Below are 15527 nucleotides of genomic sequence, written 5' to 3' on the forward strand. Positions count from 1 at the left end.
TTTAAATTTTAAATTACAATTGAGGAAACTAGAAAACTAGCAAAAAGCAGACTCTCTCAGAAGGAGGGAAATAGTAAAAATCAGGGCAGAAGTTAATGAATACCAATAAAATGATTCAAAATATCAATGCAATCAGGAATTGGTATTCTGAAATGACAAATAAAATAGATAATCCACTGGTTAGGCTCACATACACACAAAGTAAAAGCTATGATAAAAACAAGCAGAAACAAGAGGGTTGAAATTACAAATGATGAGATAGAAATATAAAGGATAAAATGGGAATATTATGAGCTCTCTGCAAACAAATTGGATGACTAACATAAAATGGATGTGTTCTTAGAGTTATGGCACCTTCCAAGAGGAAGGAGACAGGAACTTCTGGAGGCATGGCTATGGAGTAGGAGCTGTTTCAGACTTCTCTCCTCCAAAATTAGGAAAAAAACAACAACAAAAATCACCCGAAAAATCAACAAAAAACCAGAATTTCTTCAGAAACTCACTAAGCCATAGGCGAGTATAGACAAGTGTGGCCAGTGGGTGGAAAAGGGTGATGAAGAGATCCCTGGAACTCAAAAAGCCATATTTAGTTGACTGCTGGCTCCAAAGTGGGAGTGAACCAGCTGAGCACATTACCAATAGCAGAAGATCAAGGATAACATTCTGGTTCCTCATCAGACGCCATCTCTCTGAGACCACAGCTGCCAATACAATGCTAGGCAGAATCTAAATATAGCTACTGGATTATAGGGGAGAAAACTTGGGGTCCAGCCCTAATTAGTTGTGTGCCTGTTATGTGACCAAATCACATCCCTTTCTCAGTTTCTGCTTTTTTTCATTATCACATCTATATTATCTCTCTTAACCACTAGTGAGTGATTAAAAATTCTAACTGTTGTTTATGCGCCCCCATGTTACCACTCTTATCTTTATTTTCTTATCTGTTTTCTCTCTTAATCACTAGTGAGTAATTAAGTGAAAAAAAAATCTCAATATTATTAAACTCTCAGGGCCAGCTAGAAAAATAACTCCCAGCAACTTTCCAGCAGCAAAACAAGGAACTACCTTGATTCACCTCAGGGTTTGAATTAAAGCAAAAATAATTGTCATATTTACAATTGTGACCTCTTAAGTAACTCATTTAGCCACAAATGGATCCAGGAAAGTGGGATTAGGGGACTGAAAAGTGTGAGGAAGGGACAAACCTTTAAGACTTAAGAAGCTGTGCTCAGTGTAAACAGCACCATCTTGCTGTTTCAGTCATCTATTTCTCTCTTCGATTTGAACATGACATCCTACCTCTCATCTTGCAATGGCAGTGGTATAACCATTAGATTAACAGTTCCACTCACTCCTGAGACTCACCAAAGGTAGACTTGTTTCTGGGGTATAAGAATCAATAGGCCAGATTGGTGATCACCTCACACCAATCTAAACATCAACATCTAGCACACAAATTTCAAGACACCGAATTCAATAGTCAAACCAAAAAGAAACATTGCATAAATGAACCAGGATGGAAGCCTAGAAAAAAAATTTCAACAAGCCAGAAGCAAATTATGATGGAAACATCCAAATACTAATTGATGTAACAATCATAGGAGTGAGGAACAAGTTTGAGGGAAATATTATCAGACAGGGAAACAAAAAAAGACTCTGAAAGAAAACACTACTTCAAGACAATTAGAGAGCTAAAAGCTGAAATGGCTGAGAGTCAGACTGTAGTGCAGCAGGCTAAGTGCATGTGGCATGAAGTGCAAGGACTGTTGTATGGATTCCGGTTTGAGCCCCTGGCTCCCCACCTGCAAAGGAGTTGCTTCACAGGAGGTGAAGCAGGTCTGCAGGTGTCTATCTTTCTCTCCTCTGTCTTCCCCTCTACTCTCCATTTCTCTCTATCCTGTCTAAGAATGATGACATCAACAACAACAATAATAGTAGCTACAACAACAATAAAAACAAGGGCAACAAAAGGGAAAATAAATAATAAATAAATAAATAATAAATAAAGAAAGAAAAAAGCTGAAATAGCTGAGCTAAGAGCCCAACTAGATGAACAAGTCAACACAGTACTGAGCAGAGTAAAAAAAAAAAAGCTAAAGGAAGTGAGAGCAGAATAACTGAAGCAGAAAACAGAATTAGCAAGATTGAGAATGAATTAGAGAAAAATTAGAAAAAAAGATAAAAGAGACTAAGAGATACTAAAAACAACAACAGAGACATATGGGATGACCTCAAAAGAAGTAATACACATATTATTGGCTTGCCAGAGGGAGAAAGAGAGGAAGTGGAAGAAAGAATACTATGAGAGATAGTAAAAGAAAACTTCAGGACATAAAGATTTAAAAATCTTAGAGTCCCAAACAGAATTGACCCAGGTCTAAAGACACCAAGACATAACATATTTAGAATGAAAAGAAAAGATAAAGAAAGGATTCTGAAGGTGGCAAGAGAAGAATCAAAGAGTTACATACAGAGGAAAATCTGTAATATTATCAGTAGATTTCTCCACACAGACTCTAAAATCCAGAAGAGAATGGCAAGATATATATAGAGTGTTCAATTAGAAAGGCTTTCAACCAAGACTGTTGCATTCTGCTAGACTGTCATGCACACTAGATGGTGGGATAAAAATCTCAGAGAGTGGAAGGAGTCATCTATCACCAAACCTACCCTGCAAGAACTTCTAAAAGGCCTCCTATAAACAAGGACTCCGTTGTTCAAGTTCCCATCCCCATCTATAGGGAGGAAGCTTCATAACTAGTGAAGCAGTGCTTCAGGTGTCTCTCTTTCTGTATTCCCCCCCCCATTTATTTCTCTGTTTCTATCCCAAATGATAAAAAAACCTAAGTGTTGGTTATCTAAAAGGGTAAACAAAAACTGAAAAAACCTTGGCCAGATTCACTTAAAAAACAAAAATGAAGGGCTGGGTGGTGGTGCATGGGGTTGAGCACACATGTTACAATGCACAAGGACCCAGGTTTGAGCCCCCAGTCCCCACCTGCATGGGAAAGCTTCACGAGTGGTGAAGCAGGGCTTCGGGTATCTCTCTGTCTCTCTCTCTATTACCCCCTTCCCTCTCAATTTCTGGCTGTCTTTATCCAATTAATAAATAAAGATAATTAAAGAGAGAGAAGACTCAATAAGATTGTAAATGAAAGAGTGTCTATCACAACAGATGCCACAGAAATTCAAAGTACCACATGAGGCTTCTATAAACAACTATATGCCACCAAGCTAGAGAACCTGGAAGAAATGCACAAGTTCCTAGATACAACCAACCTTCCAAAATTGAACCAAAGGGAGCTAGAATACATGAATAGGCAAATTATAGCCAAAGAAATTGAAAGAGTTATTGAGAACCAGATGGCTTTGCAAATTAATTATACAAAACCTTCAAGGAAGAGTTAATACCTCTACCTTTAAAACTCTTCCAAAACATCGAAGACACAGGAATACTCCCTTCAACTTTCTATGAAGCCATATCACCCTGATACCAAAAGCAGACAGGGACACATAAAGAAAACAGGACAATATCTCTGATGAACATAGATGCTAAACTACTGAGCAAAATCCTAGCTAACTGGATACAGCAATATATTAAAAAGATAGTACATCACGACCAAGTGGGATTTTTCCCAGGGAATGCAAGGCTGGTTCACTGTACATAAATCACTAAATGTGATCCACCAGATCAAACAAGGAAAATCAAGCAAACAACCCACAGGATTATCTCAACAGATACAGAGAAAACCTTTGACAAAATCCAACATCCCTTCATAATGAAAACACTACATAAAATGGCAATAGATGGAAAAATCTGTATTGATAATGTGGAGTGCAAACCTACATCCAACGTCATACTCAGTGTTGAGAAACTGAAAGCATTCTTCCCTCAGATCAGGTACTAAACAGGGCTGCCCACAATTACCATTACTATTTAATATAGTATTGGAAGTTTTTGCCATAGCATTCAGGCAAGAGCCGGGAATTAAAGGTTACAGATGGGGGGGGGGGCGATGGAGCAACAGCAGCTGTGTTTCTCTACTCTCCTCTCCCAGGTCAACTAGGAATACCAAAGGAGACCACCTGGGACTGCAACAAGACAGGGCTAGAACGAATTCAGGAACCCACCAAATCACTGGTGAGTGAAAACACATGTGGCTCATGGTCAGAGAGGAGCCTAGGGAGAGATTAGGTGGCTGGTAACAGTCTGGCAGTTTACCATTTGAGACAACACCTCCAGTCTGTTTCACCAACAAGCAGACGGCTGAAGGGAGGAGAGGAATCCCCTGAGACTCACCAAATGAAAATGTGAGTCTCCATGACTACTGCCCTCAGAATCTGGATCAGTAGGGGGAGGCCCTGTAATGACACCAGGGGATAGAAAACTAACAAGGAAACTAAGGAGAAGATCTATACCTCAGTGTCCTAGTGGTGGGGCTGTGAGAGTCTCTTTGCATAACCACTGGATTGTCTATGCCCCACCCTGCTTTATCTCTTGGTCAGGAGTCAGTGATTAAGCTAAGAAGCCTACTTATAGTTTGAAAGCCCTCAGGCTCTCAGAACTAACAGGGAAGAAAAAGAACAAAAGAGGTTTTTAAGCCACTGTGCTTCAACTCAGGGAATAAAGTAATATAGAAACAACTGTCAATTCCACCACTGCGAACCCTTTAAGTACCTTACTTAGGCACAAGTAAATCCAGGCAAGAGTGATCAGTAATTTGAAAAGTACTGAGAGAGGTACCTCATAACATACTATATATAATGGTTAAACCAACAAGAAGTATTGGAGAGATGAACCAGGACAAGAGTATAACTAAAAGCCCACCAAAGGTTGAAGCACAAAATAATGAGGTCAACATCCAAACACTAAAGAAATAATCACAGGAGTGAGTAAAGTGTTCGAAAGAATTGTCTTCAGAAATGCAGAAACTACAAATGAGACCCTGGAAGAGAACACTAATAATCTCAAGGTTATTAGCTGAAAGCTGAAATAGCTGAGCTAAGAACACAACTAGCTGAACAAGCTAAAACAGTATCAGAACAGCGTAATAAAATAGATGAACTCCAGAAAACAGTAGAGGGGAGAGAGAATAGAATCAATGAGGCAGAGTCAGCAAGATCAAGGACAAATTAGAGACAACTAAAAAAGAAGTAAGAGATCTCACAAAGAGATTAAGAGATACTGAAAACAACAATAGAGACCTATGGGATGACTTCAAAAGAAATAATATATGCATTATTGGCTTACCAGAGGAAGAAAGAGATGGAGGGGAAAAAAGCATTCTTCAGGACATAATAGCTGAGAACTTCTCTTTACAACATCAAAAACATAAAAATTCAAGAAGCCCAGAGGGTCCCAAACCCAGAATTAACCCAGACTTAAAGACACCAAGACACATCATATTTAGAATGGAAAAGAATAAGGATAAAGAAAGGATCCTGAAGGCAGCAGGAGAAAAACAAATGGTCACCCACAGAGGAAAATCCATAAGATTAGCAGCAGACTTCTCCACACAAACACTACAGGCCAGAAGAGAATGGCAAGATATCTATCGAGTGCTCAATGAGAAGGGCTTTCAACCAAGAATACTATATCCTGCTAGACTGTCATTCAGACTAGATGGAGGCATAAAAACCTAATCAGACAAGTAACAATTGAAAGAATAAACTATCACCAAGACTGCCCTGAAAGGTCTCCTATAAATAGTCAGACAACCATAAATATGCCATCTATCAGAACACTCTAAATATCTACAAGAATGACTTTAAAATATATTCAATCTTTGATATCAATAAATGTCAATGGCCTGAATTCACCTATTAAAAGGCACAGAGTAGGAAGATGCATCAGAAAGCACAAACCAACAATATGCTATCTACAGTAAACCGACCTAACTCAACAAGACAAAGACTCAAAAGTGAAAGGATGGAAAACTATCATACAAGCCAATGGTCCACCAAAAAGGGCAGGGACAGCTATTCTCATATCTGACACAATAGACTTTAAAATAAATAAAATTTGAAAAGAAGTGATGGACACTACTTAATGCTCAGTGGATCAAGAGTACTTCACAATTATTAACATCTATGCACCCAATGAGAAGACATATAAATACATCAAATATCTACTGAAAGAGCTATAGCACATATTAACAGAAACACAGTCATAGTAGGTGATTTCAACACACCACTCTCTCAACTTGACAGATTATCCAGGCAGAAATCAATAAAGACATGAGGGAGCTAAATGAGGAGATAGATAAACTAGAATTTTTGGACATTTTCAGAGTCATTCATCCCAGGAAACTGGAATACACATATTACTTAAGTCCACATGGGTCATTCTCAAGGATAGACCATATGTTAGGCTACAAGGACAGCATCAGCAAATTCAAGAGCATTGAAATCATCCCAAGCATCTTCTCAGATCACAGTGAAATTAACTTAACACTTCAAAATCAACAAAAGATTAGTAACAGTCCCAAAATGTGGAAGCTCAACAGTACACTCCTTAACAACTACTGGGTCAAATAGGAAATCAAGGAAGAAATCAAAATGTTTTGAGAGTTCAATGAAAATGAAGGCACAAGCTATCAAAAATATTTGGGACACAGCTAAGGCAGTATTGAGAGGGAAGTTCAAAGACATACAAGCACACATTAGGAAACAAGAGAAAGCACAAATAAACAGCTTTAAACACAAATAAACATCTTAAAGACCTAGAAGAAGAACAAAGGAACCCTAAAGCAACCAGGAGACAGAAATCACTAAAGTTAAGGCAGAAATGAGTAACATTGGGGGTTCCCGGAAGATGGTGGACTGAGAAGCTGCTAGTGGCTGAGCTCTGACCACATATCCTGGAAACAGTAGGATTTTCTGCCTTTAGCAGGCCAGCCAATAAGGGGTCCTAGCGGTGACACCAAGGAGGTGACTATAACTTAACTTGGGTTAAGAATTAGAGTAGGGAAAAAAGGGGGAAAAAATATTTTTTTCTTCCTTTTAATTTTCAAGCATACCTCCTTCCCAGGCCCCACCCCCCATAACCAGTGCCTGGGGACCAGCTCCTAGCAGGGGAGGGGAGCTCCTTTTCTTTACCAAATTTCTGACCCACCAGGGTGTATCATTAATTCTAAGTCTATACCCTTCTGAAACCTCTGGCCTTTTTTCTTTCTAAGTAGCCAACACCCCCACCTCACCCCACAAAGCTAATTAAATAATTAAAAATAAATACAAAAAACCCCACACAAACCTTTCCTTTCACTGCCCTTTTATGACTGTTCTTTTTCTTATCTTTTTCTTTTTTCTCTCTCTCTCTTTCTTTTTTTTCTCATTCTTGTCATCCCTTCTTCCTTAATCCTACAGCTTCCAAAGTCACAGCCCCCAGCCCCCACACCACAGTGTGCTTTTTTGAATTCACTGATACACATTTGGGAATTTCCTTTCACTGCTCTTTAATTACAGCTCTTTTTCTTATCTTTTACCTTTTCCCTCTCTCTCTCTCTCTCTCTCTCTCTCTCTCTCTCTCTCTTTTAAATCTTGTCATACACTTCTTCCTTCTTCTTTGCCTTTCTGAATTTGTGAATTATTTTAGGGAAGAAATCTGACTCAGAGTGGACTCTCTATGTGTGTATCTCTGCTCTAGTTCCCTTTGCCCTCTTGTTACCCCTAGAATATACAGTGGATAGTAGATTTGCATAACTGTCTATTCTTGCTATCCTTCTTTTCTATTTCTTCACTGGGATTTGGTTACTATTTTTTCACGGATTGGAGAAATTGTTTGGCTAACTGGTAACGATTAAACTACTTCAATACTTGCTTCAGTTGCTACTGTAATTCCTGAGGTTGGTGAGTGCAATTGTCATAAAGGTATTTAGTACAGTGTTACTTGTACTCAAGACACAACAACTGAGGAACAACAGAGCATTAAAAAAAAAGAAACACATAAATCAAAAAAATGGATAGATCAAAAACAAATAAAACTGCTACTCCAATGAATGAAGACAAGAGCCCAGAAGAAACTACAAATCAGCCAGAAGTAACCATATATAAGAAAAGTATGCAAGCAATAATAAACTTATTAATCACAGAAATGGAAACAACATTGGAGGAAAGGAATGGCAGTATTAGGGAAACAACAGTTGAGACCCCCAAGGAAAATATTGATTGTCCTGAGGCAATTAGAGAACTGAAAGCTGAAATAGCTGTAATGAAGAAAGAAGCTGAGGCAAGGGAAAGCAGACTAACAGAAGCAGAAAACAGAATTAGTCAGACAGAGGATGAGTTAGAGAAAACAAAGAAAGAGGTGAAAGAGCTTAAAAAGAGATTGAGAGACACTGAAAACAACAACAGAGACATATGGGATGATCTCAAAAGAAGTAACATTCGTATAATTGGCCTGCCAGAGGAAGAAAGAGAGGAAGGGGAAGCAAACATTCTAGAGGAAATAAAGGAAGAAAACTTCCCAGACCTGAATAACAGAAAGGACATCAAGAGGCCCAGAGAGTACCAAACAGAATCAACCCAGACCTGAAGACACCAAGACACATCATAGTCACAATGAGAAGAAGTAAGGATAAAGAAAGGATCCTACAGGCTGCAAGAGAGAAACAAAAAGTCTCATACAAGGAAAAACCCATAAGATTATCTGCAGACTTCTCCACTCAAATTCTAAAAGCCAGAAGGGAGTGGCAAGGTATTTATGGAGCCCTGAATGAAAAAGGGTTTCAACCAAGGATAATATATCCTGCTAGACTTTCATTCAAACTAGGTGGAGGGATCAAAACCTTCTTAGACAAACAACAGTTAAAGGAGGCAACCATCACCAAACCGGCCCTGAAAGAGGTTCTAAAAGACCTCTTATAAACAAGAACATCACTATAATACTTGCAATATATCAGAGCAAACAAAAAAATTTTTTTTGAACAATGGCACTACAATACATTAAATCCATAATATCAATAAATGTCAATGGCTTAAACTCACCCATCAAAAGGCACAGGGTGGGGGGATGGATCAGAAAACATAACCCAACCATATGCTGCTTGCAAAAATCCCATCTGTCACAACAAGATAAACAAAGACTTAAAGTTAAAGGATGGAAAACTATCATACAGGCTAATGGACCACAAAAATGGGCAGGAACAGCCATTCTCATCTCAGACACGATAGATTTTAAATTAAATAAAGTAATAAAAGATAGGCAAGGACATTACATAATGATTAGAGGAACAATCAGCTAAGAATACTTAACAATTATTAACATCTATGCACCCAATGAGGGACCATCTAAATACATTAAGCATCTACTGAAAGAATTTCAAAAATACATCAATAGTAATACAATAATAGTGGGAGACTTCAATACCCCACTTTCACACTTAGACAGATCAACAAAGCAGAGAACCAATAAAGATACAAGAGAATTGAATGAAGAGATCGACAGACTAGACCTCTTGGACATTTTCAGACTCCTCCACCCCAAAAAACTGGAATACACCTTCTTTTCAAATCCACATAACACATACTCAAGGATAGACCACATGTTAGGCCACAAAGACAGCATCAATAAACTCAAGAGCATTGAAATCATCCCAAGTATCTTCTCAGACCACAGTGGAATAAAACTAACATTTAACAACAAATGGAAAATTATTAAAAGACACAGAATTTGGAAACTAAACAACATGCGCCTTAAGAACCACTGGGTCAGAGACTCACTCAAGCAGGAAATTCAAATGTTCCTGGAAACTAATGAAAATGAAGACACAACCTATCAAAATATTTGGGACACAGCTAAAGCAGTACTGAGAGGGAAACTTATAGCCATACAATCACATATTAAACACCAAGAAGAAGCTCAAATGAACGACCTTACTGCATACCTCAAGGACTTAGAAGAAGAGTAAGAAAGGAACCCTAAAGCAACCAGAAGGACAGAAATCACTAAAGTTTGAGCAGAAATAAACAACATCAAAAATAAAAGAACCATACAAAAGATCAATGAATCCAAATGTTGGTTCTTTGAAAGATTAAACAAAATTGACAAACCCCTAGCCAGACTCACCAAACAAAAAAGAGAGAAGACTCAAATTAATAGAATTGTAAACGGTGGAGGAGATATCACACCACAGAAATCCAGAGAATCCTGCGAAACTTCTATGAAGAACTATATGCCACCAAGCTAGAGAATCTGGAAGAAATGGAACAATTCCTAGAAACATATGCCCTTCCAAAACTGAACCAAGAAGAACTACAAAATCTAAATGCACCAGTCACAGACAAAGAAATTGAAACTGTTATTAAGAATCTCCCCAACAACAAAAGTCCTGGACCAGTTGGCTTCACAATCGAAATCTACAAAACTTTCAGGAAACCGTTAATACCCATACTTTTTAAGCTATTCCATAAGATTGAAGAAACAGAAATACTCCCTTCCACCTTCTATGAAGCCAACATCACCCTGATACCAAAAGCTGATGGGGACTGAAAAAGGAAAACTACAGACCAATATCTCTGATGAACATAGAGCCAAAATATTAAACAAGATCTTGGCCAACCGGATACAGCAACATATCAAAAAGATTGTTCATCACGACCAAGTGGGATTCATCCCAGGAATGCAAGGCTGGTTCAACATCCGTAAGTCAATCAATGTCATTCACCACATCAATAAAAGCAAAGCCAAAAACCACATGATTATCTCAATAGATGCAGAGAAAGCCTTTGACAAGATCCAACACCCATTCATGCTCAAAACTCTACAAAAAATGGGAATAGATGGGAAATTCCTCAAGATAGTGGAGTCTATATATAGCAAACCTACAGCCAACATCATACTCAATGGACAGAAGCTGAAAGCATTCCCCCTCAGATTGGGGACTAGACAGGGCTGTCCACTGTCACTGTTACTCTTCAACATAGTATTGGAAGTTCTTGCCATAGCAATCAGGCAAGAGAAAGAAATCAAAGGAATACAGATTGGAAGGGAGGAAGTCAAGCTCTCACTATTTGCAGATGATATGATAGTATAAATAGAAAAACCTAAAGAATCCAGTAGAAAACTACTGGAAGTTATTAGGCAATATAGCAAGGTATCAGGCTACAAAATCAATGTACAAAAATCAGTGGCATTTCTCTATGCAAACACTAAATCTGTAGAAGACATCCAGAAATCACTCCCATTTACTGTTTCAGCAAAATCAATCAAGTACCTAGGAATAAAGTTGACCAAAGAAGTGAAAGACTTGTATGCTGAAAACTATGAGTTGCTACTCAAGGAAATAGAAACTGATAGCAAGAAATGGAAAGATATCCCATGCTCATGGATTGGAAGAATAAATATCATCAAAATGAATATTCTCCCCAGAGCCATATATAAATTTAATGCAATACCCATCAAAGTTCCACCAAGCTTCTTTAAGAGAATAGAACAAACACTACAATCATTTATCTGGAACCTGAAAACACCTAGAATTGCCAAAACCATGTTAACTCTCTTTTCAATCACCAGGTTCCAGATGCCACCAGGATGCTGGCCAGGCTTCCCTGGATTGAAGACCCAACCAATGTGTCCTGGAGCTCAGCTTCCCCAGAGACCCACCCTACTAGGGAAAGAGAGAGGCAGACTGGGAGTATGGACCGACCAGTCAACGCCCATGTTCAGTGGGGAAGCAATTACAGAAGCCAGACCTTCTACCTTCTGCAACCCTCAATGACCCTGGGTCCATGCTCCCAGAGGGATAGAGAATGGGAAAGCTATCAGGGGAGGGGGTGGGTTATGGAGATCGGGTGGTGGGAATTGTGTGCAGTTGTACCCCTCCTACCTTATGGTTTTGTTAATTAATCTTTTCTTAAATAAAAAATAAATTAAAAAAAAGAGAAACAAGAGAGAGAAATGAAAAAACATAAGAAAAAGAGCTGTAATAAAAGGGCAGTGAAAGGAAAAGTTTTTAATTGATTAATTTATTTTTTATTTTATTTTATTTTTTTAATTAGCTAGGAGGAGGGAAGGGAAGAGTCTGTAGAGAGGTAGGAGTAGTGAAAAAAGTTCCTCTTGCAATGGATAAGATGTTTAGTCCCCTACCAATGAAAGATACCCTATGATTTAATTCTGGTCAACCTAAAGGAGGGGGCGAAAGAGATACACCTTTATATAATATTAATAATAAAATAGAGCAGGGGACAAAACCTGTCCCAGATTACCTCAAGCCTCCTGAGCAGAGGCAGCTGATTGTTAAGAAAGTAAACAAACAAACAAACAGACAAAAAAAACCCCCTCTAGACTAGACAAGAATAGGAGGAATAGACAGTTATGTGAATCTACTATCCACTGTATATTCTAAGGGTAGCTAGAGGAGAAAGGGAAGTAGCGCAGAGATACATTCAGATAGAGTCCACTCTGAGTCAGATTTCTTCCCCAAGATAATTCCCAAACGTGTGTCAGTGAATTCAGAAAGCTGAAGGAGGAAGGAAGAAAGGCTGACAAGAATGAGAAAAAGAAGAAAAAAAAAGAGAGAAAAAAGAAAAAGACAAGAAAAGAACAGTAATAAAAGAGCAGTGAAAGGAAAGAGTTTTTTATTCATTCATTTATTTTATTTATTTTATTATTTAATTAGCTATGGGGGGGGAAGGAGAGAATGGGTGAAAGTAGGAAAAGTGAAATAAGTTACTTTAGCAGTGTATAAGACACCCAGTCCCCTAGCAATGGAAAATACACTAAGAGTTAATTCTGGTCAACCTGAAGGAGAGGGGGAAAGGGGTACGCGTTTATCTTGTATTGATAATAAAATAGAACAGAGTAAAATATCTGTCCTGTCTTCAACTTGGAGGGCTCCAGATTGCCTCAGGCTCCCTGAGCAGAGGCAGCTGATTGGCTACTTAGAAAGAAAAAAGGGCCAAAGGTTTCAGAAAGAAATAGAATTAGAAAGAATGACACCCCCTGGTGGGACAGGAATCTTGGCAAAGAAAGAAGCTCAGCAGTGGAGCCTGCTAGGAGCAGATCTCTGGTCCCCAGGAACTGGTTATGGGGGGGATGAGGAGCGCTTCAGGAATAATAATTAAAAAAAAATTTCTTCCTTTCTTTTTACTCTATTTTCTAACCCAAATTGAGTTATAGTCACCTCCTTGGTGTCACCACTAGGACCCCTTATTGACTGTCCTACTAAAGGCAAAAAATCCTACCGTTTCTAGTAGATGTGGTCAGAGCTCAAGCCACTAGCAGCTTCTCATTCCGCCTTCTTCCAGAATCCCCTCAAAAATATTTTATTATTACTATTATTGTTATTATGAGAAAGAGAGAGGGAGAGAAACACAGAGGTAGAGGGGTTACAGCATCAAAGTCTCCTTCAAAGTGGTGGGGACTGCACTCAATTATTAGTGCACTGTCCAAGTAAGTTATTTTGCAGGCCCAATTGTCAAGTTTTAGGAAGGCTTTAATTTACAATCTAAAGAAGCTACACATTTCCCATTATTTCACTGTATTTCAAGATGTATATAGTTACTAGACAGTAGAGTTGGTTTCTCATTATGGTATGTCATAAGTATTAGAATGAAATAAAATCCTGAGAAGCAAGAAGGAATGACTGACAAATGAAAGTAAATAAGAGGTTGACTTTAGTATTCCTCAAACATTTGCATATCATCAAATTTCAGTCTTTCTTTAGAGTAAGAATAAGTTCCCATTTATCATAAGGCATTGTCTGCTCATTAGGTATGGACAAATCTCAAATAACACTCCTAACTCATGGGAAATTAAATTGAGTTTTTCCAATGCTCTGCTCAAGAGAGGGATTGCTGAAAGGAGATTTCCACAAGGTAGAAGATGATTACAGACACCAATTTACATTATTTTCTGCCAGGACCTTTTACAATAAAATCCTAGGCTTCAAAGGTCATGTTGATACTATCAGCCTTGAGAAAATAAGAATATGAATAGAAATGATAAAAACATGCAGTAAGTATGTATTGACCTGCCAATGCCCATGCCCAATGAAAAAGCTATTACATAAACCAGACCTTCTACTTTTGCACCCCACAATGATTCTGGGTCCATACTCCCAGAGGGCTAACTAATAGGACACCTTCCAATGGAGGGGATGGGATATGGAACTCTGGTGGTGGGAATTGTACACCTCTTATCCTATGATCTTATTGATCATTATTAAATCAATAAAATAAATATGCAATTGATAGAAAGCAATCTTAAACCTATTTTTTGTACTGATATTTTTCAAATGTAGAAGGTTATCATATGAAGTTTAGTATCATTGCTAATTTTAAAGTCTTAGTGTATTATGTATACCTGTGAAATAAGTGGCATAAAACAAATCCTACAAAGAAATTATAATATATTGACATTTTGGTTCTATGTAATATTTAATCCTCTTTAAGAGGTGATGCACAATGAAAGTTTTAAAAATCAGATTTGAATTAGATTACATTTAAGATGATGCTGGTAAATGTATCAAAATGTGGTTATTTTATTTTTTGAAATGTGGTTTCTGTCATAGTAAGGTAAGGAGAAAAGATGTTTTGCTAATGTAAAGTATGCTACGCCTATGATGTTTTAAATAATAACTACATAATAGCTTAATATACATTTAGTTTCCTTTGATTGGATTAGCAGATTATAGCATTTCTAGATTTATAGGCCATTTTATTTTTCCTTGCTTTCGTAAAGAATTTATAATTTATGAATACAAATTACCTGCTAACTTAAACTTGACTTTTAAATGTTTTAGACAGGAAATATTTTTTGTGTGTATTGTGTTCTTATTACTAGTGTTCAGGTTAGTCACTATAGCCACCTATTTTAATGCTAAACGCTATTTGCATTAAAAAATTTCATAAAGGACTTTTTCTCCACTTTGGAGAAGCCAAGTTTTTCTAATAAAATATGCATACAACAAAAAAGGGCAATGCCAGGTTTCTGTGAAAATGAAATTGGGTGTAAAAAGCAGAAGAAATTTTGAAACATCTTTCTAGGAAATCTCTGGCTTTCTGAAATTTCCATTTTATCTATTCCTCTTTACTTCTTTTCTAATATGTCTACTGGCAAAAATCCAAAGTGAAATTGACAGCTGTACATTATCCTAATATTTACAAACAATTAAATAGAGATATATGAAGTCTTATTTATTTAGGTCAAATGTAGAAATAATGATTCAAGCCATTATATCTTTCATTATTTAATGAAGGATAAACATTTGGTTACTCTTTTCTATTATTGGAATTTGTGAGGTCTTAAGCAAGAATTCATACTAGAAAATAAACTATCTCCATTTTTAACATTTAATATAACTTAGTTTTACTGGGTTGATTTGTAAGCTTTGAAATATAAGGGTTTTGCATGATCTCCTTCTATTTTAATTGGCATCATCCCACTATAGTGAACCTCACAGATCTTTGCTAAATTGCTTGAGTTACAATGCCATATACAATGCCATTCTTTATCCTTGGTCTTTGGGGGTGGGTATTATGTAACAAGAAAAGAAGTAACTGCCAGTTTTCATGTGAAGCATTAACTT

Source organism: Erinaceus europaeus, chromosome 12 (genome assembly GCF_950295315.1).
Source record: "Erinaceus europaeus chromosome 12, mEriEur2.1, whole genome shotgun sequence".
NCBI lineage: Eukaryota > Metazoa > Chordata > Mammalia > Eulipotyphla > Erinaceidae > Erinaceus > Erinaceus europaeus.